This window comes from Leucopleurus acutus (assembly GCF_964270905.1).
Source record: "Leucopleurus acutus genome assembly, chromosome: 5".
Taxonomy (NCBI): Eukaryota; Metazoa; Chordata; class Mammalia; order Artiodactyla; family Delphinidae; genus Leucopleurus; species Leucopleurus acutus.
The window spans coordinates 15,918,784-15,933,564 of NC_139147.1; positions in this window are offsets into that span (position 1 = coordinate 15,918,784).

Genomic DNA, 14,781 nt, shown 5'->3' on the forward strand with positions numbered 1-14,781 from the left:
CTCATTAAATATTTGTTGATTTTATTAAAAATGTTTTCTACTTCATGGCATAAATTTAGCAAAGAATAGGAGGCCTATTCAGAAACTTTATTACATTCTTGTGAGAGAGTATACCTTTATGGCTCACTTATACTAGAAGTGGCACTAATTACTTGGGAATGTGAGTGAAAATTTTCCCTGGCAAATTTGGAAAAGCAGGTTAAAATAGCTCATATAGGGACTTCCCTGTTGGTGCTGTGGTTAAGAATCTGCCTGCCAATGCAGGGGACATGGGTTCGAGCCCTAGTCCGGGAAGATCCCACATGACACAGAGCAACTAAGCCTGTGCGCCACAACTACTGAGCCTGTGCTCTAGAGCTCGCGAGCCACAACTACTGTGCCTGCATGCCACAACTATTGAAGCTCACGCGCCTAGAGCCCATGCTCCACAACAAGGGACACCACCGCGGTGAGAAGCCTGCACACCGCAATGAAGAGTAGCCCCCGCTCACTGCAACTGGAGAAAGCCTGCGCATAGCAACGAAGACCCAGTGCAGCCAAAAAAAAGAAAGAAAAAAAAAAGCTCATATACACATGGAGAGTTTTTCTCTCCAGTCTTGACTCAGGCACTTATTATCTTGACTTTCTGTAAGTCATCAGAGCATAAATGTAAATTACTTCTGTTTTCCCCCAGTTTTACTGAGATGTAATTGCCATATAACATTGTATAATTTTAATGTGTACAACATCATAATCTGATATATGTGTATATTGGGAAATGATCACCACAATAAATGTAGTTAACATCCATCACCTCACATAGTCACACATATTTTTTCTTGTGCTGAGAACTTTTAAAATCTACTCTCTTGGCAACTTCCAAATATACACTACAGCATTATTATCTATAGTCATCATGTTGTACATTACATCCCAGAACTTAAATGCCTGGTATTTGTCTTTAATAAGTAGGATTTGGCAGTTTTTAGAAGTAATTTAAGGTGGAAGTTTGCACCTTTTGACCTTTTGTACCTTTTAAATTGGGTGAAGGTGATCAAAAAGTACAAGCTTCCAGCTTAAGTTACTTCTAGAAATTGCCAAATCCTACTAATTAAAAACAAATGTCGAGCACATGTCTAATATTTATTGTACTACATATTTATGCTTTTGAAATATTGCTTGAAACAGCTAGCTAGTTTTTGTCACATGTAGATCTATGTCACAACTAACTGTGTTGTGACAGAATTTTCCCTGTAGGCCTGAGTTGCATATATTCAATTGTGGTGGACAGAATAATGGTCCCCCAAAGATGTCAACATCCTAATCCCCAGAGCCTGTGACAATTTTAACTTACTGGCAAAAGGGGACTTTACATATGTGATTAAATTAATGATCTTGCAATAGGGAGATTATCCAAATGGGCTTAATGTAATCATAAAGCTCCTTCTAAGAGGGAGGGAGCAGAGTCAGAGTACAGGTAGGAAATGTGGTGATGGATGTAGCAGTCAGATTGAGAGAGATTTGAAGATGCTGGTTTTGAAGATGGAAGAAGAGAACAAGCCAAGGAACATATGTGGCCTCTAGAAGCTGGGAATGGCCAAGAGATGGATTCTCCCCCGGAGCCTCCAGAAGGAAGGCTGCCAACCCACTTTAGACTTCTGATCTCCTGAATTATGAGATAATAGATTTGTGTTGTTTTAAGCCACTAAGTCTGTGGTAATTTGTTATAGCCACAATAGGGAAATAATACATCAATTACCATTGATTTTATTTTCTTAGTGTGGTACAACTAATAATTAAAAGCAGTTTAAACTTTAGACCCTATTTCGAACCTCTAAAGACACAAGCATGGCGGATGTAAAAGACAGGCTAATTTAAAGTTCTAGCATGTACTGGCCCCCAGTTGAAAGCTGGGGGAGATGGTAGTGGGTATAGTGTGCAGCCCTTTAATATCCAGCACCCTTAGACCTGCACCGTCTACCCACCTGGGGATACTGAGCCCTGAAAATTCAGCCAGTGTGAAATGAAACGTGCTGCAAGTGTAAAATACACCATGAATTTTAAAGAAGACTGTAACATATTTCATTAATAATTTAAAAATATTGATCACATGTTGAAACATTACTGTTTTGAATATATTGGGTAAAATATAGTATTAAAGTAAATTTCAATTTCTTTTTACTTCTTGATTGGGAAATGAAAACATTTTCATTACAAATATATGGGTGAGTCATATGTTTTTATTGGATAGTGCTGCTCTAAATAGATAATGCTATTAATGATGTAATTAACAAGATATAGATTATTTACATGCCAATTAATGTATTATCGAGTAATGAATATGCAAATGCAGTCGAGAGTTAATAGGTTTATTTATATACATTTAATGCATTTTACAATTAATATCTCCATTTTTTATAGTCACATCCTCCTAGAGTCTGATCTCCATAATCAGATTTGACATTTGGGATACATGTGCCTTTTTACCTGCAGGCAGTAAGGATAGTTTTGAATCGCTTAGATTTTTTTGTCTTCTCCCAAAGACCCCATGGACATCGCATCTTTCTTTTTCTGAAGAAATAGAATTTCTTTTGAAATCCAGTCAATGTTTCATAAAGGCATCTAGCCAGTGTAATTTCCTGGACCAGATTAATGTTTGTAGGATCAAGAAATCTTAGGAAACTAAACAGAATCTGTAAGCAATTATATTTTGGGTGATGATTACCTTAGAGTTCAGTGAAGAAAAAACTATATATGTGTGTGTTAAGAATATATATGTAATGTATATAAATACATATATTATGTATATATACATAATTATGCGTAAAGAATACATGTTATATGTACATGTATATGTGTTATGTATATATATATCAGTACATATATATTATGTAATATACATATATTATGTGTATATATACATTATATATACACACACATATTCCTAATACACATACATATATAGTTATATCACCAAAGTGATGAATATTTGATAAAAGGCAAAGACTTTGCCTTCTGGGCACTCCATGACATTTTGGGGGTACCAAATATCACCTAGGACAAGATGTTCATGGTTTGACCCTCAACCTGAGCAAATCTATGTATTAAGGAAATTTATACAAACATTACAATTTCAATAAGTGAGTAAATGTTGTAAATGATTCTTAGTGGGTTGATTTCTCCTTAAATTACTTGGATCATCCTTCCCTACCTCCAGTTCTCCCCTGTATTTTGTAGGGGCTACCACACCCAGTATCTCCTGCTTGGTGTGAGTATTGACCATCTAAAGGGGTCTGTAATGAAATGGTAACCTTTGAAGGGGTTTCCCCACTTTCTGATAATATTCCTGTGTATGCTTATCATTGTGGTATATGTTCAGGAAGTAGGGAAAGCTTTTCAAGGAATACTTGTATTGGATGGAAGTCAACTACCAGAAGCTAACATCCAACTGAAATTCTATTGGCAAAAGGTCTTGTTTCTTTCCCAGTGAAAAGTGGAATGTATATTTCTTGGCTTGCCAAGAGTACAAAAACATCTCATTCATTAAAAGAACTTAGCTTTCATGTTTTAAATAAATAATTCTCCTGATTTCTTAGATAACACAGCAATTAAATATAAATGCACTTATGAAGAACATGGTGCAAGGGGTTATCCCAAATAGCACTTCAAGTCTAAGTGCCCTTGGTTAACGTTGTCAAGGCATGAGGCTGAGTGAGGACACAGCAAGTTTACCTGCCTTGGGGCATTACTGAGACCAGCTGGCTCTCCTAGAACCATAAAACTTTTTACTATTTTTTCTGCATATATTATGCCACGGAACTGTGTGACCTTCTGGGACTTCTGCTCCTTGTAAAAAGGCCGAACATTTTTGTTGGCTGAAGTGCAGGGTGAGAATTGCTCATCATCCTTGCAGAGCAACTGGAGACCTCTTTCGGGGTTCATTGGTTAACCTGCACTGGAGGGCAGTTAATGAGCCAATGAGGGAAATGTTAACATTAAATTAAAATATGTGAAGAAGGTTCCTATGAGCATCAGAAGAGCTAGATGCATTAGGGGCATTGAGAGTCAGAATTCAGGGAAAGAACAAAGTGTTTTGTTCTTTTCTAAGTCATGCAGAGCTCATTATTCTTGATGGAAATGAAATTTACAGGGCTGAGTGCCTTGAATAAGTCAGAGGCTGGAAACCCTTTGACTCAACTTTATTGGCCAAAAAATTTCTCTAAAGAGAAGCTTGCTTGACCTACTGTGAGAATATTTATTACTTTCATAAATAATCAATACACATATTTCTACATATAGTTTCATCACATTTGAAAAAACTTCTTATTGGTATAGAAGGTATAGATGAATTAAAACCAAATGCCCAAAATTTGCTCCCAGAGATTATGGAATTGGCCTTAAGAAGAATGTGATCTTTGGGCTGATAGATAAAGCATGGTTTTAGATATCTCTTCCTGGTATATCCTACTGAATTCTTAAGATTCTCAACGGTTATCATTGAGCCAGTCCGATCAGCCCAAAGAATGACAAGGCAGTATAATGCAGAAAATTAATTAGGCCTTGAAATCAGCAAACCAGTTACCAAATCCCTGTTAATTTCTGTCTTATTTGACATAGCAGAATTTAGTAGTATAGAGTATAACAAAATAGTTTACTATTCTACCCAATAGACTTTATTCTACTAAATAGAATTCTATTCTACTAAATAGAATTTAGTAGTATATAGTATACTAAAATAATTGTGCAGAGTTTTATTCAGCTCTTTTGGTTGTAAAGACTAGAGAGTCATCTATTCCAAAAATATAAAAAGTTTTAATGTAGCAGTATACATATATTGTTTAGAAAAATAGCCTCTGAGAAACCCAAGCACAGGGTTCACAGTAGAAGAATCTCTATAGAAAATGGAAGAGGAACTGGGAAATGATTTGGAACCTAACACAAGTCTGGGATCCTCAGAACAGATCCTGGGTCTGTTCATTTCGATCTGGGAGCCTAAGTTTTTTTTTGTCTCTGGCTCCCTCTGCCCAGATGGAGCACCCATGACTTTCATTTGCATTGTGAACGCATCTCCTTTCACAGGCTATGGAACTGGTGTGGTAATCTGCTGGGGGCTGCAATTCTGGTGTGGGTAAGTGGGGGCTGGGACCACAGTTGGTACCAGTGACCCAGGATGCACAGGACAGTTATGTGGGTACTGCCATGGCCATCGTCTGCCAAGGCCCAGGAACTGTCTAGGGAGCACAGCCATGGGGAAGAGGCTGTGGACCTTCAGCAGTCCCCACCTGCTTGGCCAGAACCGGCACCCCAGCTCCTGATGTATTTTGTTGGGTGTCCAACTTTAATATGAAGACACCATGTGTCCATATGAAGACACTCTATATCCAGTACCTTCTCTATGGCTACCAAATGACCTACTTTTTCTGTATTTCACTACTCAGATTCCTAGAACAGGCATTCTGTTCTGGATAAGCATTTACTGGCCAGGCCATATTGTAGTCCAATGACAAGACTATGGATTGGCCAGCCATAGGACAGGCCTTTGCCCCAAACTTGGGTGGTAATTAAGGGACTATCCCTTTAGCAGGGAGAATGGGTGGATATCTTACTTTTGCTGGGGTTGTTGGTATAACTGGCACAATGACTGATATGTCTGATGGTTCCTGGGAGATTGTTATGGTTGGATTTGATCTACATGCCATCCTGTTTTCTGATTACATTTCTCCACCATCACTGGGGCACAGGTAGAAATAAGACAAAGGCCTTTATTTGAGAACACATCTTCTGAATGTCCATTCAGTGAAACTCAGAGACCGTCTCTAGGTAAGACTCAACTTTTTAAACTATTCACTTCACAAATGTAAAGCATAGAGGTTTTTCTACAGGGAAGTAACAGAGCAGAGCTAATCCTGGGCAAAAGGGTCAAGTGGGCAATGAAGTTTTGTTATCAGGAACTTTCTTTCTTCTCCACCCCAGAGCCATTTTATACCCCATTACGTTAAAGGCAGCTGTAGTTTGGTAAGAAGAGGATGTGACTTAGAATCAGAAGATATGTTTAAATCGCACCTTTGACCCATATCCTGTGCCTTGGGTAAATAAACGAGCTTCTCTGAGCCTTAAATTCCTCATTGTAAAATGCAACTATCATACAAGGTTGTTTTTTCTACCGTGTGAATACGGTAGAAATACGGCATACGGTACATGATTGTTTAATAAATACTTTAAAAAATCAGAGGTAAAATGCAACTATCATACAAGGTTGTTTTTTCTACCATGTGAATACGGTAGAAATACGGCATACGGTACATGATTGTTTAATAAATACTTTAAAAAATCAGAGGTTGAAGGGGCACCTAAGAGCTCTTATTTTATAGATGTGGGAACTGGGGTCCAGAGATGTTATTTCACTTGTTTAAGTTCAACCAGCTACTTAATTGCAATCAAAACTAGTCCCCAGGTCTCCTGATTTCCCAGGCCAATGTGTTTGCAAATTCCCTCTAAGTTTCTCCACAATTCTCAAAACTTGCTCTTTAGAAAGACTGTGTAGGTGTGCAAAGTTATAGCTTCTAGTTTCTTTAGATGAACAAAACATATTTTTATAATTAGAGTAGAAATTCCCAAGGTTATTTTTTTTGAAAAAAAGAAAATATCTGATTCTTATTTACTGTGAAGAATGAATTAAAGTTAAATAAATTACTGTCCTAGGTGAACATGTGTTTAGTAACTCAAGTCTTAGAGAAGTGAAACTCCTTAACTAGGCATTCCTGGGCCTCCCTGGCCTCTTACAGTCACTCTGGCCACATGATTTCCTCCTGTGGCTCTAAGGCTGAGAGCAATGCCAAGCCTTCTAATTGACAGTCAGATGCTTCAGACTGAACGACCACAAAACCCAAGGTGATCTGGGCTCACCTGGCCGAAGTGTGCTCTGTGCCATGCATTCCTTTGTCTTGTGAGCAAAATGTGGCATGGTTCAGTGGAAACTTCGTGTAATCCTCTATATTTTCAATTACCAAGGAATTCTTTTAAGAAATGTTAAAGGACTAGATTCCAGAGTTTCTTAGCAGAATACAATTGGTTTGTCTATACATAATTGTTATTTTCTTTGCCCAGGAGTGCAAGATTTTCAAAGCATGTCTTTTTTCTTCCACTTATTATAATTTCCTCACAAACACCGATTGTCTATTTTGTGCAAAGCACCATGGGATATACAAAATGGTATTTGATACTCTCTTTCCTAAAGGAAACCATTTCCTTGTTGAGATGAGAGCAGAAGCTCCATGGGACCTTATCTGTCTTATTCACTGTTGGAGTTCAGTGCGTAGACCATTATCTGGCACAGAATAGACACTCAGGAAATATTTGTGGAATGCATGAACGAATATACCTATATCAAACGTTAATTATAGCTAATGCTTATGTAGCTAATATTTACGCCCACTAGTTTTCCAAGTACAATTGCTACTTAATTTGATCTTCACAACTCTATAATACACCCATTTTGAGGATGGGGAAACTGAGGCTTAGAGAGATTAAGTAACTATCCCAAAGTTGCACACTGGTGATACTGAGATTTATATCAAAATCATCTGGCTCTGAAGTCTGTGTTCTTAACCACTATGCTCTGTTGCCCCTGCATGTTATGCTTCCTTAGGGCTAAAGACACTCCTTCCATGATTTTTAGAACTAAAATCAAGGAGTGTTGTATGGGTGAGGGGATAAATCAGGAGCTTGGGATTAACATGCACACACATATCTATCTATGTAAGATAGATAACCAACAAGGACCTGCTGTATGGCACAGGGAGCTCTACTCAGTATTCTGTGGTAACCTACATGAGAAAAGAATTGGAAAAGAATGACTATAGGTATATGTATGACTGAATCACTTTTCTGTACATCTGAAACTAATACAACATTGTAAATCAACTATACTCCAAAAAAATTTTTAAAAATCAAAGGGTATTTATAATGCAATCACATATGCAGCATTAACAACAAGAAAGCTGGAAAGTTTTGTAGAGTAAGAAACAGATGTAGGACCAAAGCCTAAGGGGTAAGAAGGATTTAAACAGACGAGAAGTAGAATTCATCTCTCTTTGACTTCTAGGAGAAGATGACCTTGGAAATTCTCTTTATAATATGGTTATGTTATAATCTTATACAATATTATAGTATTATTTAAAAATTTTAACCAGTTTCATCATCTTAACTAGTTAGCGTGGGTGAGAATCCAGTCTTGTTCATCTTTCTATGCCCCCTTAGTGCTAGGTTGGGTCCCTTCCCATTGATTTGAAAGAAATTGAATTATCACTAGGTGGTAACTTGATGGGCTGGAGAAAGCTAGCTACACCAAAATACCCTTGCCAAATTTGAATTCTGATAAGCTTGCCTCTTTCATGCTTTTCTCCAACTCTTCTTTTTAAGAAATCCTCAGAAAAGAACACAAACACAATTACTCATATGAAATCATTTTTGACATCTTCAGAGATTTCTCTAGGTTCTGGCCCAAGTCTGACTGTTGTTCTCTTCTACCTACATTCTTCCTACACTTGAGGGATTTCAAAAAATGTGCTTAATGATTGGACCTTGTTTTAATTTTCTCTAACTTATTTATTTTCTCTTGAGGTTAAGAACATTTTGTAAATTTGCAAATACCAAAAGTATTTTGCACACATGTAATAAGTTTAAGAAAACAATCAGATCAGATTCAGAATATCTCCCCAAGGAAAGGAAGTGCACAAAATAGTCAAATGAGTAATTGAAAAACAAAGCAAGGGGACTAAAATATCTCCCCGAACTAGTTCCTAAGATATGCCTTTTTTCCATTATGAAACACTGACTAGTCTGCACTGTTTTTTTAAAAAATATATATATATATTTATTTTTGGCTGCATTGTGTCTTCGTTGCTGTGCGTGGTCTTTCTCTAGTTGCAGCGAGCAGGGGCTACTCTGTTTCAGCGTGCAGGCTTCTCATTGCGGTGGCTTCTCTTGTTGCGTAGCATGGGCTCTAGGCACGTGGGCTTCAGTAGTTGTGGCACGCAGCCTCAGTAGTTGTGGTGCATGGGCTTAGTTGATCCGCGGCATGTGGGAATGTTCCCGCACCAGGGCTCGAACCCGTGTCCCCTGCATTGGCAGGTGGATTCTTAACCACTGCGCCACCAGGGAAGTCCCTGCACTGTTTGTTTTTTGAAGTGAAACTTTTACGGGAAAATTCATAACTGAATCCATTGTGTATTTCACACTACCATTAATATTCTTTTTCTTGCCAGATATTTTGCTATGAACTTAGGCATTTGTCCTCGATATGTTTTCCAGCTTCTTCAGGTGTTCATTTTTCTTGTTGCCAATAAATATTCCACTAAATTTTCAAGTCACACTTCCTGAAAGGTAGGACTGGTTCACCGTATCTCTGTAGAGACTAATAATAAAAGCATATTTTCTTTTGTTAATCTATAATGAATAACACAAGCTCCTGGTTTGAATTTTACTCCACTGAGTATGATCTCCTTAGTCTGAAGGTTTGATGTTGATAAACAAGTCAGTTTTGGAAATGCCTGGGATCTGAAGAAGAGTGGCAAGCTATGTATGATGTAACTGACAGGTTGATAAAATGACTGAAATTGCTAAATTGACAGAAGGACCAAAGTTGATAAATTGATAAATAAACATTTCTTGAGCACCGACTATATGCAAAGCCAACTTCAACTTGAGAGTTGCTATCCATTAAACAGAGGTGAGGATGTAGGGGCTTGATGTACAGATCTCGTTAGTGATGTGTTTCCTGATTCCCTACCAGCAAATCACGGACAAGAATGAATTCTTCTCAGCTTGCTGTTCTAACTTACTTCAACTGGGCAAGAATTTGACTTCCACATGCAAATCAGTGGGTCTTTGTAACTGACACTTTAATGCATTCTGCACCACAGCGGTGCCACCATGTACTACTTCTGGCTTACTTTGGAGTTCACACAAACTTTTTTCTTGGTCTGGATCTCATCTTGCAAAGAGACACTCCCCATGTCTGCAAGATCTAATTATACCTATTTGCGTAAGTCAGACTAAAACAAATACTGATAGGCTTATCATGAGTTCGTTCATTATGTCTGGGATTTAGGAGACTATAAAGAAACATGAATAATGGGAGTAGAAACAGTAGTAAAAATAATAGTAAAAATTAGTAGGAATGGTAAAAGATGTAGTTAATGTTTACTGAATGCCTAACCCTGACATTATGCTCGTTTCTTTATGTGCAATAACTTCCTTTTACAGAAGAAGAAATTAAAACTCAGAGAGGCAAAATAACCTCTCCCAAAGCTCACATAGTCCCAGTGGTGGAGCTGGGAAATGAATTTTTATTTAAAGTTTAGCAGAACTCACTTTTATTTAAAGTTTAGCAGAACTCACCATCTGTGTTTTTTTAAGAGGGGAAGTTTGTGAATATCATTTCTATTTCCCACTTTCCATTGGATAGACTGAGTTTTCTTCTCTGTGCTTAAAAGCTGTACATTCATAGGGAGGGTGGGAGGGAGGGTGATGCAAGAGGGAAGAGATATGGGGATACATGTATATGTATAACTGATTCACTTTGTTACAAAGCAGAAACTAATACACCACTGTAAAGCAATTATACTCCAATAAAGATTTTTTTTTTTTCGGTACACGGTCCTCTCACTGCTGTGGCCTCTCCCGTTGCAGAGCACAGGCTCTGGACACACAGGCTCAGCGGCCATGGCTCACGGGCCCAGCCGCTCCGCGGCATGTGGGATCTTCCCGGACCGGGGCACGAGCCTGTGTCCCCTGCATCGGCAGGTGGATTCTCAACCACTGCGCCACCAGGGAAGCCCCAAATAAAGATGTTTAAAAAAAAAAAAAAGCTGTACATTCTATTTTCATTCTTATGGTGGTTACTCCTTTGCCTAAGCTTATTGTCATATTTATTTATCCTTTTATGGACATGTGGCTTGCTTGGATCTCCCCAACCAGGGATTGAACCCAGGCCATGGCAGTGAAAGCCTGGAATCCTAACCACTAGGCCACCAGGGAACTTCCTGTCATATTTATTTTTTTCTATTGAGTGCTGAAAATTTTCAGTGTCTGTATTTCCCCTGAACCAGACAAGTAATGCTCTCATGTCACTTTGTTCTCTTCCCCCATCACTACCCCACATCTTATGCTGATATTCTCTAGAATAATTCTAGGTCACTAAGGGCAAATATTATCTTTTTTTTCTTTGGTTCTAGCCTTTTTTTTTTTTCTTTTGGCCACACCACGCAGCATGTGGGATCTTAGCTCCCTGACTAGGGATCAAACCTGGGCCCTGGCAGTGAAAGCACTGAGTCCTAACCACTGGACAACCAGGGAATTCCTGGTCCTAGCCTTTTAAAGACAGCTTTCATGTTGTTTAAGTCTTCTCTGCCCTGATTGTTTTTGTCTGCTTGTTCTATCAGTTATGAAAGAGGTATGTTAAAATCTCTCATTACGATTGTGAATATTCTATTTTTTGTTTTAGATTTTTCAATTTTTGCATTATAGATTTTCAACCTATGTTAATAGACAACCAAGTTCAGAATAATTATGTATTCTTGGGGAATTGAATCTTTATCATTGTGAAATGTTCCTTTTCATCTTTGGTAAAGCTTCTTACCTGAAAGTCTGTTTTGTGTGATAGTAGTCTAGCTACACTAGGCTTTGTTTGGTGTTTATCATGTTTTAGCTTTGTCCATCATTTTACTTTTACTCTTTCTGTTTTTTTTTTTTTTTCTTTTTGGTTAAGGTGTATGTCATGGACAGGATGTTTCTTCCTCCCACCCAAAGACACATGCTGAAGTCCTAACCCCCAGTGTGGCTGTACTTGAAGATGGGGCCTCTAAGTGATGTTGAAAACTCTGTGACCAGTGCCGAATCGAATCTCGCAGACAGATTTTTGGGTGAAGTAAAAAAGAATAGCTTTATTGCTTTGCCAGGCAAAGGGAGACACAGCAGGCTCGAGCCCTTGAAAAACTGTGTGTCCCAACCCGGGAGGTTTTGGTGAGGAGTTTTATAGCAATGGTTCAAGGGAGGGGTTGCTGATAAGATTAGGGTGTGTGCAGGGCCTGCAGTCCTCTAATCTGGTCTCAGGTAATCTTTTGATGAGCTTCTCTGATTCCTTTAATCTGACCTCAGGTGGTCTTCTCTGGAATGAAGAATGCTACATCTTCCATTTGTTGGGGGTTTTAGTTCTATAAAGAGCTCAAAGGTATTGATATGTGTATCCCTTGAGGCTGAACCAGGACCTTGCCCCAAGGCTGCACTGTTGTTTCTTGGCTGTTCCTCCCTTGTCTCTGCATTCACTCCCTTCCCTGATTAGCAACTGTTCAAATCTGCCCTTTGGAACTCAGGGAAGGTCATGGAGGCTGGAGTCTGCTCCCTACAAACAAGCAATGTGGGACACAGAAAGGCTTCCATGCCCAGGAACCCCACAAGGTCCTGCTCATTTTCATAAGGAAGCAATTAAGGTTAAATGAGGTTTTAAAGGTGGGACCCTGATCTGATAGGATTAGTGTCCTTATAAGAAGAGACCTCAGAGAGCTTGCTCTCTTTTTCTCTGCTTGTACCCAGAGAAAAAGCCATGTGAGGACATAGCAAGAAGATGAAAATCTATGAGCTAGGAAGAGAGCTATAACCAGGAACCTTAATCTTGGACTTCCCAGCCTCCAGAACTGTGGGAAAATAAGTTTTTCTTATTTAAGCCACCCAGTTGATGATATTTTGTTATGGCAGCTGAAGCTGACTGATACAGATTTTGGCACCGTGAGGTAGGGGTGCTGCTGTAACAAATACCTGAACATGTGGAAGTGGCTTTGGGCCTGGGTAGTAGTCAGAAGATGGGAGAGTTTTGAGGTGCATGCTAGAAAAAGCCTAGATTGTGTGAATGGAGGGCTGGTATAAGTACAGATGCTACAGGCAATTTCAGTGAGGTCTCAAACGCAAAGGAGGAACAGATTATTAGAAAATGGAGGCAAGGCAAACCTTGTTATAAAGTGGCAAATAATTGGCTGAAAAATGTTTCAGTGTGAGCAATGAAATTGGATATTTAGCTGAGGAGGTTTCTAAGTAAAGGATTGGGAGAGCAGCTTGCTTTCTCTTTACCACGTATAGTAAAATCGGAGAGAACAGAGATAAATTTAAGGAATTGTTAAGCAAAAAGCAACCAGAAATTGAAGATTTGGAAAATCTCAGCTTATTCATATTGCAAAAAATGAGGAACTGCATTCTGAAAAGAACAATAAGTGTGTGGCTGAACAACCATTTGATAAAGAGATAATGGGTGCCTCCGGATTTGATCAACTATCTCAGCAGAAGACAGGAATAGTGATGAGATTATACTAACAGAGACACTGCCAGTTTGAACTAAAAGGGACAGAGAAAGTGAAACAGAACGAAGGCTGTTATACTTCTAGGATTCTACAGGACTGGATGATTCAGCTGCAAACGTGGTTTACTCTTCAAGAAAAGGGAAGTACAGTTGACCTTGAACAACATGGGGAGTTAGGGGCACTGACCCTCCCTGTAGTCAAAAATCAAGTATAACTTTTACAGTGGACCCTCTGTATCCACAGTCCTGCATCCTCGAGTTCAACCAACTTCTGATCATATTCAGTGAAAAAATCTGCGTGTAAATGGATCCACGCTGTTGAAACCTGTGTTGTTCAAGGACCAACTGTATAACCCTGAAGGTGATTCAGAGACCATCAGGGCTGCCACTCCCACCACAGGACCAGGGGGGCAAGGCTGCTTCCTCCTTGGTTTCAGAGGGTTGGGCCCCCTCCTTGTTTTCAGCAGGCCAAAATGTGGACCTTAAATCCCGTAACAAGTGTCCTTATAAGAGTGAGACAGCAGGAGATTACACACAGACACACAGAGGAGAAGGCAAAGTGGGCATAGCAGCAGAGATTGCAGTGATTGATGCAGCCATGAGCCAAGGAATGTCTGGAGCCACCAGAAGATGAAAGAGGTAAGGAACAAATTCACCCCTAGAGGCCTCAGAGTGAGTATGGCCCTACTGGCACCTTGATTCCAGGCTTCTGGCCTCTAGAATTGTAAGCAAATAAATTTCTGATTTTGGCAATTTGTTGTTAGAGGAAACTAATACAACAGGAAACTAATATAACCCACAACCTTTTCTAAAGTGATTCTCCCCTTCTCTCCCAGCCATTTGAAATCCCATTATCTTGTTTATTTCACCTTGAGTTTAACCTCACTTCTCTGAGCCTTAGCTTTCTTATGTATAAAATAAGGGGGTTGACCTGGATATAGTACAATAATAACTTGTCTATCAGACAGAAGGCATGAGCTAAAATAAATGACCCCTTCAAACTCTATCTTTATTTTGTCAGAATATTCTAACCCCCCAATTCAAATAAATTTACAAATAACCCATTCATTTTTTTAAAATTTATTTTATTATTTATTTTTGGCTGTGTAGGGTCTTAGTTGCAGCACGTGGGATCTTCGTTGAGGCATATGGGATCTCTCCTTCTGGTGCACGTGGGCTTCTCTCTAGTTGTGGCATGCGTGTTCCAGAGAAAATGAGCTCTGTAGTTTGCGGCACATAGGCTCTCTAGTTGCAGTGTGGGCTTAGTTGCCGCGTGGCATGTGGGATCTTAGTTCCCTGACCAGGGATCAAACCCGCATCCCCTGCATTGTAAGGTGGATTCTTTACCACTGGACCACCAGGGAAGTCCCATAGCCCATTCATTTTATATTAGGCAGTTTTTTGTTTTAAGTTACACCCAGATAAATGGAAGCAGTGAGAGAAAGAAAGAA